Below are 11,548 nucleotides of genomic sequence, written 5' to 3'. Positions count from 1 at the left end.
AAAAAAAAAAAATCTTCGCCCCGCAGGGTTTTTCTGGAAACGTTTCTAGGAAGAATGTGCCAGGGTCAAGTCTGTACTGATTTTCATGGTGAATAGATTACATGCTTGCATTCATGTTCACTTCCGAAGCGCTTAGTGTCTTCCTTCCCTTACTTACATATTAACCTCAAATACCCTACGCGGCTTCATCCAAGCTTTACTAGAGGTAGTTAACAATATTGTATTCCCAGGACGCAGGTTCTCTTTCTCCATGCCCTCCAAACCGTTGCTTGCTTTATTTGCAATGCCAGAAAGCCCTTTAAATCGCAGACCGCCGAGCAAAAAGTGTTTGCTGATGTCCTCGCCTCAACAGTGCTGCTAAATACTTGGGAAACCAGTGAATGTTGGGCTATCCCGCTTTGACAAATATTCTAAGTTTAATTGCCAGAAGCCTAGTTAAAGTTATTTGACATACTATTAACCCCTAAGAACAAACTTGCAGTACTAAGATGCTTTCCTCTTTGCTTCAGACTGTCGCCGAATGCTGAGACCCAGGGAGACCTATTTTAAAAACGTGGTTAAACTTTTACTATTGTTGCATGAAAGGGATGATATAGAAAGCGGATTGTGCAGGGCAGAGACTAAAAAGTACTTCTCTGCCAATAAAAATGCACACCCCACCGAATGTGCAGAGCCAAAGAAAACAGAGAAATACGCCAAAGAATACAGCACCTTTAGAGGCATGGACATCCCTAGACTGCTGGAAAAAATATTCTTTTGCTATTCTGATGCTCGATTTCAGAAAAGAAATATTTGGGTTCCGGATGGACTTAATGAAAACAGAAAAATAGAATTGCAAACAACTGGTATGAAGTTGGGGATCTTATGAAATTAGACATATTTCAAGACCCCTGCCCTTATGGATTTCGGGACTAATAGGAGGGAAACTGAAATGTTAAGGAAATAATATTTGGATTTCGCCCCCCTTCTCTTCCCGTTCCTCTGCAGTCCCGTAGAAGTATTTATATATCCGGAGAAAGTTCTATAGTAAATTCTGGAGAACTTCGGTATTTAAATGTCAACATTGATTTGTTTATTTATTGCTTAGCTTATCGTAACTGACTCAATAACAAATCTAATCATGTTGTGCGCAGAGAAAATATTCTCATTATGTATTTCCCCTACATTATAGTTAACTATTTCATTTAGATTCCAGCTGTAAATATCAGTATTATCAAGTAATTACTTTGTAGTGGAGTAAACTAATTTATTAGCATTAATGTTTATATGCCTTTTTCTTATTTTACAAGGGTTAGCATTCACAAATCAAATGCTCTGGACATATCCCTTTAATGAACCCTCTATTCTGGTCTGCTGCAAGAACTTCTTATGCTTGCTCCTTGTTTGGTTGCTGAACTTGAAATTAATGAATTAATCTTCTAGTTTGACATATTTGCTAGAAAGTAGATGGAAAGGGATCGCATGTCGTCAAAACCGCTAGCAGAAGACTGGGTTGTCGTTTAGGGATTGTAAAAGTGTTGGGGGCTTTTCTCTCTGTCTGTCTCTCTTTTTTTTTTTTTTTTTTTCCTTTTTTTTCCCCCCTTTTTATGAGGGGTGGGTGCAAAATCTCTGGTTGGCTCTTTGATTAACGTTATAGTTCTGCTCGCGCTTATCTCCCCCTCCTTTTTTTTTTCTTTCTTCCTTCTTTCTTTCTTTCTGGATGTTGAAAATCCTCTTTTGGTATCCGAACCCTGCTAATTTTTTTCCCCTCTGTCACCCACCTTCCTTCTGTATATGAAAAATCAATGCCYGCACCCTTCTCGCACACAATCCCCCCTCCCTTCCAGCAAAAAAGAATGTATAAGGATTTCAGTGACTTTGAGATAACAAAGGCGCCACCATTGCAAAGCCTCGCCCCGCCTCTGTGTGATGGCAAACAAATTCTTGCACTTGTATTAGGGCTTTTAAGGCTATAATTGAACACGGCGCGTCTAGGAGAACCGAAAACAGTTCTAGACTGACCTGCGGTTTTATAGCACTTTGGCAGTCAACTTCAGCTTGTGTCAGAGCAGACACGACTGAGCTGCCCGACGGTTAATCGCGGGACGCCACCTACTTGGACCCACTGCAGTCTCCCCTCCTCTTGCATTAAATAAATCTCAACCCTTTGGGCACAGGAGTGGGGAACGAGGCTGGCAAAGGTTTGTACGTGGCGATTTGCCGCTCCTCTCCGCTCTCGGGGGCTGTCTCGCCATGCAAGGCTCAGCCTTGCCAGAGGTCGCGGCTGCCTCTGGGAAACAAAGGGAAATTAAGGCAAGGAAGGCGAAAAAAAAAAATGGAGCTTCGGTGCGGAGAGCCTTGTGCCAGAATAGATGTGTATGTGCCTGTGAGCATGGGCATATGCGTGCTTGCACACGTGGAAGTCCTCTCCACGTTTGCATTGCTTGTGCTCTGTGTGTGTGTGCCTCCTCCGAAGAAAAGAAAAGGAAAAAAAAAAGAAAAAAAAAGAAAGAAAAGAGAGACAGAGAGAAAGAAAAAGAAGCAGTAGGTTTGTTCGCTCCCATTTTCCACGCGATGGGACCCCCAAAATGCCTCCTGGTTCCGTCTTCGGGGAGCTGGGGTGGGTAAGGGCGCAGYTCGCCCCAGAGGCACCCGAGGCACAGCCGGTCCCCCGCTTTATTTGCTGTTAAGTGAAACAGAGATAATGCACGCTTAAAGCCCCGGAATGTGTGGGTAATTGCAGGGAGCCTGCTGTTAAGTTGCTGTGTTCAGCACAATTATCAATGTTGATTATTTGGTCTAATSTTGAATTGCTCCTTTAATACAGTAATTGGGACTTCCGCGTTGAGGAAGGGGGAAAATCGAGCCTTCCCGTCGCTAACCCCAGTGAAAACAACATAAACAAAGGGAGGCATTTCATTTTGAGAAGCAAAATGCATTCGTTCCGCCTTGCCGTGTATTTCGGCCGGATTAGAGAGGGTAACGCGGCTAAAAATGTTATGAATTCTGCAGCTCCGCAGCTTGCAAAGGACAAATGCGGCCAAGAGGTGGAGAGAGCCTCGGAGCACATTTACTCACAGCTAAGCTAAACAAAGCGAGGAAAAAGATACATCTCTTCTTTGGATGAATATAAACAAAGCTAGGATGCCTCGATAGCCTCGCTTTTATATATACAGATCGCGTGCAAAGGAGACTGTTTAACTTACTACCGCTGTTCTTTAAAGGTCAAGTTCTATAGTATCTAAATTGTTGTCTTTTTGTGCCGGGTTTTGTCTTAACAATTTTAAGGCTACCTTGCCAAGAGGGTGGGTGCCTGCAATTATCAGAGGAAGCGTGTACAGAAAGGAATTTCTCTYGAGAAGAGCTAATTAAAATATTACACGACTGTTGGGTTTAGTTATTTTAATGCTCGGTACCTATCCAAACGGTAGGAATTGTTAGGACTCGAAAACGAGGAGATATCACAATAATTAGGTGACCGTTTTGATTGACCTACGATTTGACTGCAATATACAAAAGGTTCTTAGAAAAATGTAATTGCAGGGATTTTTCAGCTTTCTTTTTTTCCAAAGAAAAGCACATTATCTTCGCCTTTTCCAATGAAAATAGCGCCATAAGGCTACAATTCTTCGCAAAATGTGCCAAGAATACAACTTCAGAGAAGGATAATTGTTGTTTTGATTTTACATATTTCAACCACAAAAGCTCTTTTCAGGCGTTTGCTATTTTCTGTTTACATTTTTGCCCATTATGGTACTAGATATACGAGCACGCCTGTATTTTTAATTTGTATGTGTATATATGTATTTACCTACCTATGTTACTTTAATATTGTAATGGAAGAAAAAGTGTAGAATGTAGACAACATTTTTCAAATACGAATATACCAAATAATACATGTAGTTGGGGGGGGGTCTTTTTTTTCTTTTTTTTTTTTTTTTTTTCTTTTTTTTTTTTTTCTTTTGTCAACGGCAAGATGAAATCTTATTTTGGGGAATCCATATTGAATAATTATTATTGAAAGTGTGACCCTGAATATGTATAAACAGAAAAAAAAAACAAGACTTTAGTAAGCGTTACTCTTCTTTTTTTTTTTTCTATATGTATCATTGCATTGCATTATGTCATAGGAATGTATTTATCAGAAGGAAAGGTTTCTCTGCGCTAAAGTATTTTAGATTTATATATATATATATATATATATCAATTATCCAAGTCCTTTCCTCTTCCACCCACTCTTTCCTTTTAAATTGCTGATTCGGAAAAGTTTTGGGGAGGGGGATTGCTTTTCTCTCCCTCCTCCCCTTTTTAGCTTGAGCATTAGGATTAAATGCTTACAGACCTAAGGAGATCTAGCCGTCTTTGGCAGCCGACCACGACATTTTAGATCCCATTCACATGATGGACATTAGAGCGCTATATCTGAAATTAGACCCCGATTGTGATAATTGCAACAAGCAGAAATATGGAAGACATTTCTCTTTTCAAAGCCATGCAGCTGATTCCAGAAAGGTAACTTCTCCTTCTAGAGGGCTACTTTCTTGCCCTTCTGTGGCCAAAGGATTTGTTGTTGTAACACACTCCCGGGGTCTTTACAAGCGCGGAGCGTTTCTCATAACGGTGTGTGTGTTCAGAAACCTTAGTTCTCCAAAGGCTTTGCGTCTTTGTCTCTGCTTCTCTGAAGCCTCTCTAAAATTTGCCATTATTTGGTGTTCCTATCTTGCCTCCCGAAAGAGAGTCGAAGCGGATTGAAGAATAAGGTGACACAAGCTGCTATTAGCTTAGACGGTCAAGTATTTAGGGGCTTGATTGAGTGGCGATGCTACCATAAATGTCTCCTTTTCTCCCCTTGAATGCTCTTCGAGGCTTATCCCAACACTTCAAAACGCGAATTCATTCACTCATTCACTTATCCTTTTCTTCCCCTGTGCCCACATACAGGTGCAAGAGGTTCCTTGCAAGAAAAATAGGGTGCCGAGCAGGGCGGGTCTGGACCAAGCAGTCGGCTCCACAATGCCCGCGAAAGGGAATTTCCTTCCTTATAAACCCTCGATACAGAAAACCATACAGTTCCTACCGACTTTCACCCAGACCCACAAGGACCCGGGGTCATTACCATGGGTTATAGTAAGCAGGTTCCCGTCGCCTTTCACGTCCAAGTATTTTATGTGGAATTAAGCAGAGAGGTTTGGGGAATATCTCCAGCAACGCTTTGCAAGAGCCCCGCGATTAAACATCGCAGTTATCGGACACAAAGCAACATCTCAGGCGATGCGCCCGTGCAAAGTCCATGCGCAGGACGGAGGCTGCAATGCCGCTTTCAAACGTATTACAAAAATAAGTCCACCAAAACATTCCCATGCCGACTTACGTTTAAAAGTATTGCTACAACTGATGCCTTGAACTTGACCTTAGATTTGTTAATCCAGGAAATATATGCAATTAAAGGGGGGGAAAATCCCATTGTGTTGTTTCTAGCAAACTTTTTTTTTTTTTTTATACCTATAAATTCAGCATGTAAACAGCAAGACGTATAAAATGCGTAATATACTGTCTACATTAAGAGCAGAAACGCACCTAAACAAAAAGCCTGAAAGTCGAGACAAACTAGTCATGTTTGGATTATTCCTGTGATGCCCAGACCTCTGCACATGGTACAAAACTCGACTTGAAGAAACGGTTTTGGATTCTCAGTGAAAAATAATTTTATAGAATATAAGGTTATTTCTAATAGATAATTATTTAGTGATTTTAACTGTGATTTACAATGTCTTTTTTTTTTTTTTTTCCGATTCTCCAACAAACACATCCGATTTTACTGTACCGCATTGCTAACTTTACAGGAGAGTCTTATTCACATATCGCGAAACTCACCAAAGTACAGATATTTCTTCATCAAGAATTGTTTCAAGGGGCGGATACAGGAAGTATCACTACACCGGGGCTGTCAAATCAACGACTTTTAAAATCCCAAACTTCACATTTTGAATGGGCTCTTAAAGCCGCTTTAGAATTAATGTACCTGTAGTTTTGTAACCTTGTCGGTAATCTTCAARTCTGATAAAACCGTAAAACAGGAGCTGGGGCTCAAAATGCAGCCGTTTTGCCCTGCGCGTAGCAGCCGCTCGGGAAGAGCCGCTTGCTCTCTCTTCTTTCATATGTCTCGCAAAGTCACCTATAAAAACAGCTCTGCCGCTAATACTAATCTGGCTGCTTTGCCTATGCCGAGGTCAAAACATGCCCAGAGTTGAGTTTATTTCTCCTTCTCAGGCCTTTGAAAAACACGGATTCGTCTATCACTTTTGATAGAAACTGAGGTGCGTCAACACAAGTCTACACAAGGCAGAAGAGGCCAGGRAAGTATTGGAAAAATCACTGGAATCGGTCAAGGCGGGCTGTGTGGATTAAAGGTCCTTTCTCTTTCGTTTTTATTTTCCCTTCACGTATCCAGACACCATATATGTAATATATAAAGCATATTTATATGTATATATAAATATATATATATTTTTTGTTAAAACTGTCATGACTAGACATTCACCAACCGAAATTATTTTACATTTAAACCCATCCAAGACACTTTTAACACCCCAAAGCCTAATACCGGAGTGACTTAAAATACCGTGCTCTTCGATTCTCTTCCATTACTCCTAAGCAAAGCCGACTAGAGAGGCCAGTTTATACGATGTGAAATAAATTAGAGCACTTTGCCCATGCCTTCCAATCAAGGCGATTACGACGAAGTTCAGATTAATTCAAACTGGCAGGTTGCAACTCCCGGCTGGCATTTTTCTCTCTCGCTACACACATGCAGGGAGCAAATCAGGTTAAGTAGCTGCTCTGAGGAAATACCTCCTTCCCTTACTTTATTCCACAAAGAGCAGTCCACCCTGCTCCCTGTCTCATGAAAGATCAAAAATAATGTAACAGCCGAGCACGCAGACAAGCGGGAATAACATCCAGGAGACGCTTTCCGAGGCAGCCTGCGCCAGTTCTGCGGCAAAACGAGCGCAGTGCGAAGCCGAACAACCAGCAGTAGCCCCCGAGCAACTTGCCCGCACCTCGGGCTCTGCCCTCAGCCTCTTGTGGCCCCCTTGCCTGCCAGGAGCCCTCCCCGCTTCCCACCTAGGCGAGCCTGGCAGCAGCATCGCTGCGAAAGGTGGAGCTAGGATAAGCGATCTTATTTTTCTAAGCAGGCTCCTCGGCCCCCTCTTAACATCCCCTCCCCAGCCAGCATCCCATTCCTCCCCCCGGATCTCAGAGCGGCAGCCCGGCTCACACTGGGCACAAGGGGCCGGGTGGCCGGTGGCGGGGTGGGCTGGGGCCGGCATGGGGAGCAGGGGCCTGGGAAACCCTCCGCGAGGGCCTCCCAAATTTCTCTCCCCAAGTCGCTTGTTTGTTGTTTGCTTCATTCCCCACCAAGCACGAGGAGAGCAGAAACATTCAGGCACTCGCAGGAAGAGCACGGAAAGCTTACCCCGCATCCAGGAGCTTATCCCGCATCCAGGAGCCTCTGGCCCGAGCAAAAACACGTCCCCTCGGAGACTGACAGCTACGATCCCGCGCTGGGCTGTGCACCTTCATAGCAATAAGGACGAACTGCACTTTTGTTTTGTTTTGTTTTGTTTTGTTTCCTTCCCCAGAGATTAAATACACCCGGTCCACAGAGTTTTTCTTCTCCAGGTCTCAGTGACTTAGGTTGCTGTTGATTTGAGTTTGTACTTTTGTTGTTGTTGTAGTTGTTGTTTGTCTGCCTTTAATTGAACGGAGAGAAATCTAGCCAGTAGGGCACATCGTCCTTCCTACAAGCTTCAGACTCTCTGCAAAATGTACCAATATCACAGGCTCGTTATTATAATGGCTGTTATTATTACTGTTATTACTGCCATTTATTTCTTCCTCTCTCTCTCCTCTCTCTCTCCTCATCCCTTAGGATTTCCGATGACGATTTGCACACAAACAAGGTGACTGCAGGCGGCTAAAAATGCTGTCTAATTCCATGGATTCTCATCGCAGGAGGAGAAAAAAAAAAAAAAAAAAAAAAAAAGTCCAAGTGTTTTTGATCACGGGACACCCGGCCTTTCCTCCCCAGTACACCCCGGGTCACAGTACAGTAATGACCGTGGGCTGTGCGTTGTAGGACTTGACCTTTCCTACGTAGCAGAGGGCGCTTTCCCCCACGCTGCGGGGAGGGGAGGGAGGGGGAGCGGCGGGAGGAAGGGAGATGCTCTCTTCTTTGGGGATGTTTAATCACATTTCAGATCTAGGAGCGGGCAAATCTCCTGCCTTTCAGCACGCCATGTTGAAGTTATTCACTGGAGAGGAGACTTTATTTATTTATTTTTTTTTTTTCGGCGGRGGGGGAGGATGGTGAGGCGGGAGGGAGGGAGGGAGGGAAGACTTAATGAACATTTGCATCTCGTCCCCTAGTTCATGAATCAACTGCATTCAAGGCGGAGGAGGGAGCCAGGCCGGGGAGGTGGCCAGGACGGGCCCCAGCGCGGAGGAGCCCTGGGGCCGTCGCTGCGACCCGGCCTCCCGACCCCCCCCCGCTCAACTTTTTATTTTTTGGACTCCTTTACCGGCCGGGTACATGCAAGGCCATCTCTTCAAATCATCATTAAAGTGCATTAAAACGCATCTAAAAATTATGAATGGCAACAAACGGCCTTTTAGCGCCTGCCAATATTTTTTTTGTATTAAACGCTGTCTTGATTTTATTGCGAGCACTGCCCACGGAGAATGCTGAAATGTAGGAGGAATGAGGTTTTATTTAAGCCATAGCTTTTTTTTTCTTTCTTTTTTTTTTCTTTTTTTTTTTTTTTTTTTAATGGTAATTTATAGGCTAAGGGACGAAATGTTTACCCGCTTGTTCAGACGGATGCAAAGTAAAGTCACTGCTCTGGAAGGACAAGACGATTTTATTTTCCGATCATTTTCATTTTAATGTCTAGTACTACTCTTCATTATTATTACTACTCTTATTTATTTTCCCCTCTTATTTATTTCCCCCTCCCCTTCCCCTCTTACTTTAGAAGGACGTCTTAGAGCCCGAGCATTTTAAAACGAAAATATTTCCGAAAAAGAAAGATGGTGGGGACGACGACGACAAAGATGAAACTTTGCAGTTCTAGTTATCATTCTTTTTCGGAAATATGCTCCTGTCAAGCTTTATTTCCCATAGCAAGCCACCCTTGCTACTGCCAAGATCTCGAGGCGGGGATAGATTAAATACCGAATTATACTCTAGGTGGAGAAAAAGAAAATATAAAGATAAGAAAACTCCGTCCGCCTGAAAAGCTCACGATCTCTTGCTGTCCGTGGGAATTTCAAATCAGACAAAGACGGATAGGAATTAGAAGATTTCAAATCCATCTATTCAGTCACTTGGAATTAAAGTGTATGACTCTGTTTCCTGCATTAATTATTTCGAATTAAAGAGACATTTATAAAAAATCGTTAATTATGTCTTACATTTTGCACGGGATAGAAATATTACTCTGACATTAATATTTCAAGCAATCCGCTAAAAATACARTTTCAAATTCTTCCCTTCCTCCTTTGCCTCCTTCTACACATTCCTTTCTGTACACCACATATATATATAAATATATATTTATATATATTATATAAAACATAGTTATATATAAATATATATATTTCTTTTCTGCAGGGAACTAAAAAAAATAGAATCCCGATTTTGCTTGTGTGTGGTTTGCATTTTACTTTCATTCTTGTTTCGCTTTGAAATACTTCTTCCGGGATTTTTTTTTTTATGTCTGCAAATAAAACTGCTCGCATATATTATTCCACCACACAAGCCGGACACAAACGTTTTAAAACGCTTTGGATAACGCGGGACATATAAATACTTATATTACTCGAACCGCGTGCCTGGGCGGACAGGATCCCCACGTCGTGCAGCAATGGATCATGTTGGTTAATTATTTTCGTTGATGATGCACGCATTTATAAGACAAGATGGGGATATATTTTAGGGCACCGGCGGCAGTTTTCTGAGAGGGGAATATGTAATACAACAGCAATTTGTACTTGAAAATGCATGTGCCAACAGCTTTTGGACTATAAATGACGGTAATAAATAATGTGAACCCACACCCTGCGTGCGGCTCTCCCGCGGCCGCGCCGGGGGATGCGCGGATGGGCGCGCAGAGGCGGCTGCAGGACCGAACAGGCGGGCACCGAGGCCTCGCACACACGGCGTGTTTCGCGGTTGAGGCTCCGTCCGTGCCCTATGTACCCCAAAAGGAGGTYGCGGCCGAAGGGCCCCGGCGTCCGGCCACCTTCATGCGAGCCAATTCCGCGGCTCTCAGCCTAATCCTGGCCGTGCAGACCCTAACCCAAATCCTGGGCCGGCCGACCGTCACCGTGGCCTCGCCCTTGCCGCCTCCACGAGAATCGCTTCAGGCCGATCCCTGCCTCACCTGACGGCAGCTGGGCCTGTATGGGGGCTCGCCTCCCAGGTGGGCTCAGAACAGGACCGGGGGCGGCCGTATCGGCCCTGCCGAGCCCGGCCTGCGCTGAGGGCTCAATCCCGCTCCTAGCGCGGGGCTCTGCGACGTGGAGCCTGCGGAGACCTCGGAGCTGCCTCGCATGGGAGTAGGGGTCCGATCCAAAATGTTACCTTACCCGTAAGGCTTACACAAGCCAAGCGCTTCCCGTTTTTTTTTTTTTTTTTTTTTTTTTTAACACTGTGAAATATATATGCGCCATAGCTATTTGAACAGTAGTGGGAATTCAAATTCGCTAATCGAAGCTCGGTCTAGAAATGTTTAGCAGATTTGAATGGCAAACAGCTCGATGCTTTGGGAATGCGAAGAAAGCATTATCTTTCTAAGCTAGTTTCAATTAGAAGCTTTTATTTTATTTTATTTTATTTTATTTTTAATGAGAAATCGGCCATATTCCCATTGTGAGTTTCTCTCCAGGCGGCCTTCAGCTCCATCGCTCTAAGGCACGGTGTGAAACAGAAGAAGCTTCTTAGGACACACTAAAACCGTCATTGCGGACTGTCGCTAATGAAACGCAACTCGAATCATGCCGCTCACACACACCTCCGATGTGAAACGCGTGTAATTTGCGGCGTGTCTCATGCAGCAATTATCCAGGTTTGCGAAATATAACGGAATACAGAGCTGTATCCACAAGGAGCAGGACAAGTGTATTTCACAAGCGGCCTTCTTTATCCAAGCAAACGAGCCCCTTCAGGAGCAGGCGTTGTCCCTAGCAGCAAGGCAGGAGCTCGAGGTCGCTGCCTGCGGGCAGTAGGTTCGGGCCAGGCAGTCGGGGCTGCCCAAGACTCATCGAGCTCGGCCCCTTCCCTTCGGATCATGCTCCCAGGAGGAGCATCCGCCTGCGGCGCCACTAAGAGCCTCAGCGCGAGATCTTGCTGCCTGGATGAAAATGGTCTTTAAGGCCTCTGTAGGCCACGGAGGCCACTGGCTACCTGAGGCAAGGGAGGACTAGCCTGACTTCTCTTGCCCTTGGCAGCCCCAGGCGCCCGTCCCCTCGGAGCTGGCTCTTCGGGAGCCTCTGGGTTCGGCCTTTG

The sequence above is a fragment of the Nothoprocta perdicaria genome, unplaced genomic scaffold (assembly GCF_003342845.1).
Source record: "Nothoprocta perdicaria isolate Ctin4 unplaced genomic scaffold, notPer1 scaffold_128, whole genome shotgun sequence".
Classification (NCBI taxonomy): Eukaryota; Metazoa; Chordata; class Aves; order Tinamiformes; family Tinamidae; genus Nothoprocta; species Nothoprocta perdicaria.
The sequence above is the reverse complement of the archived record's forward strand: the minus strand, read 5'-3'. Positions refer to the sequence as shown.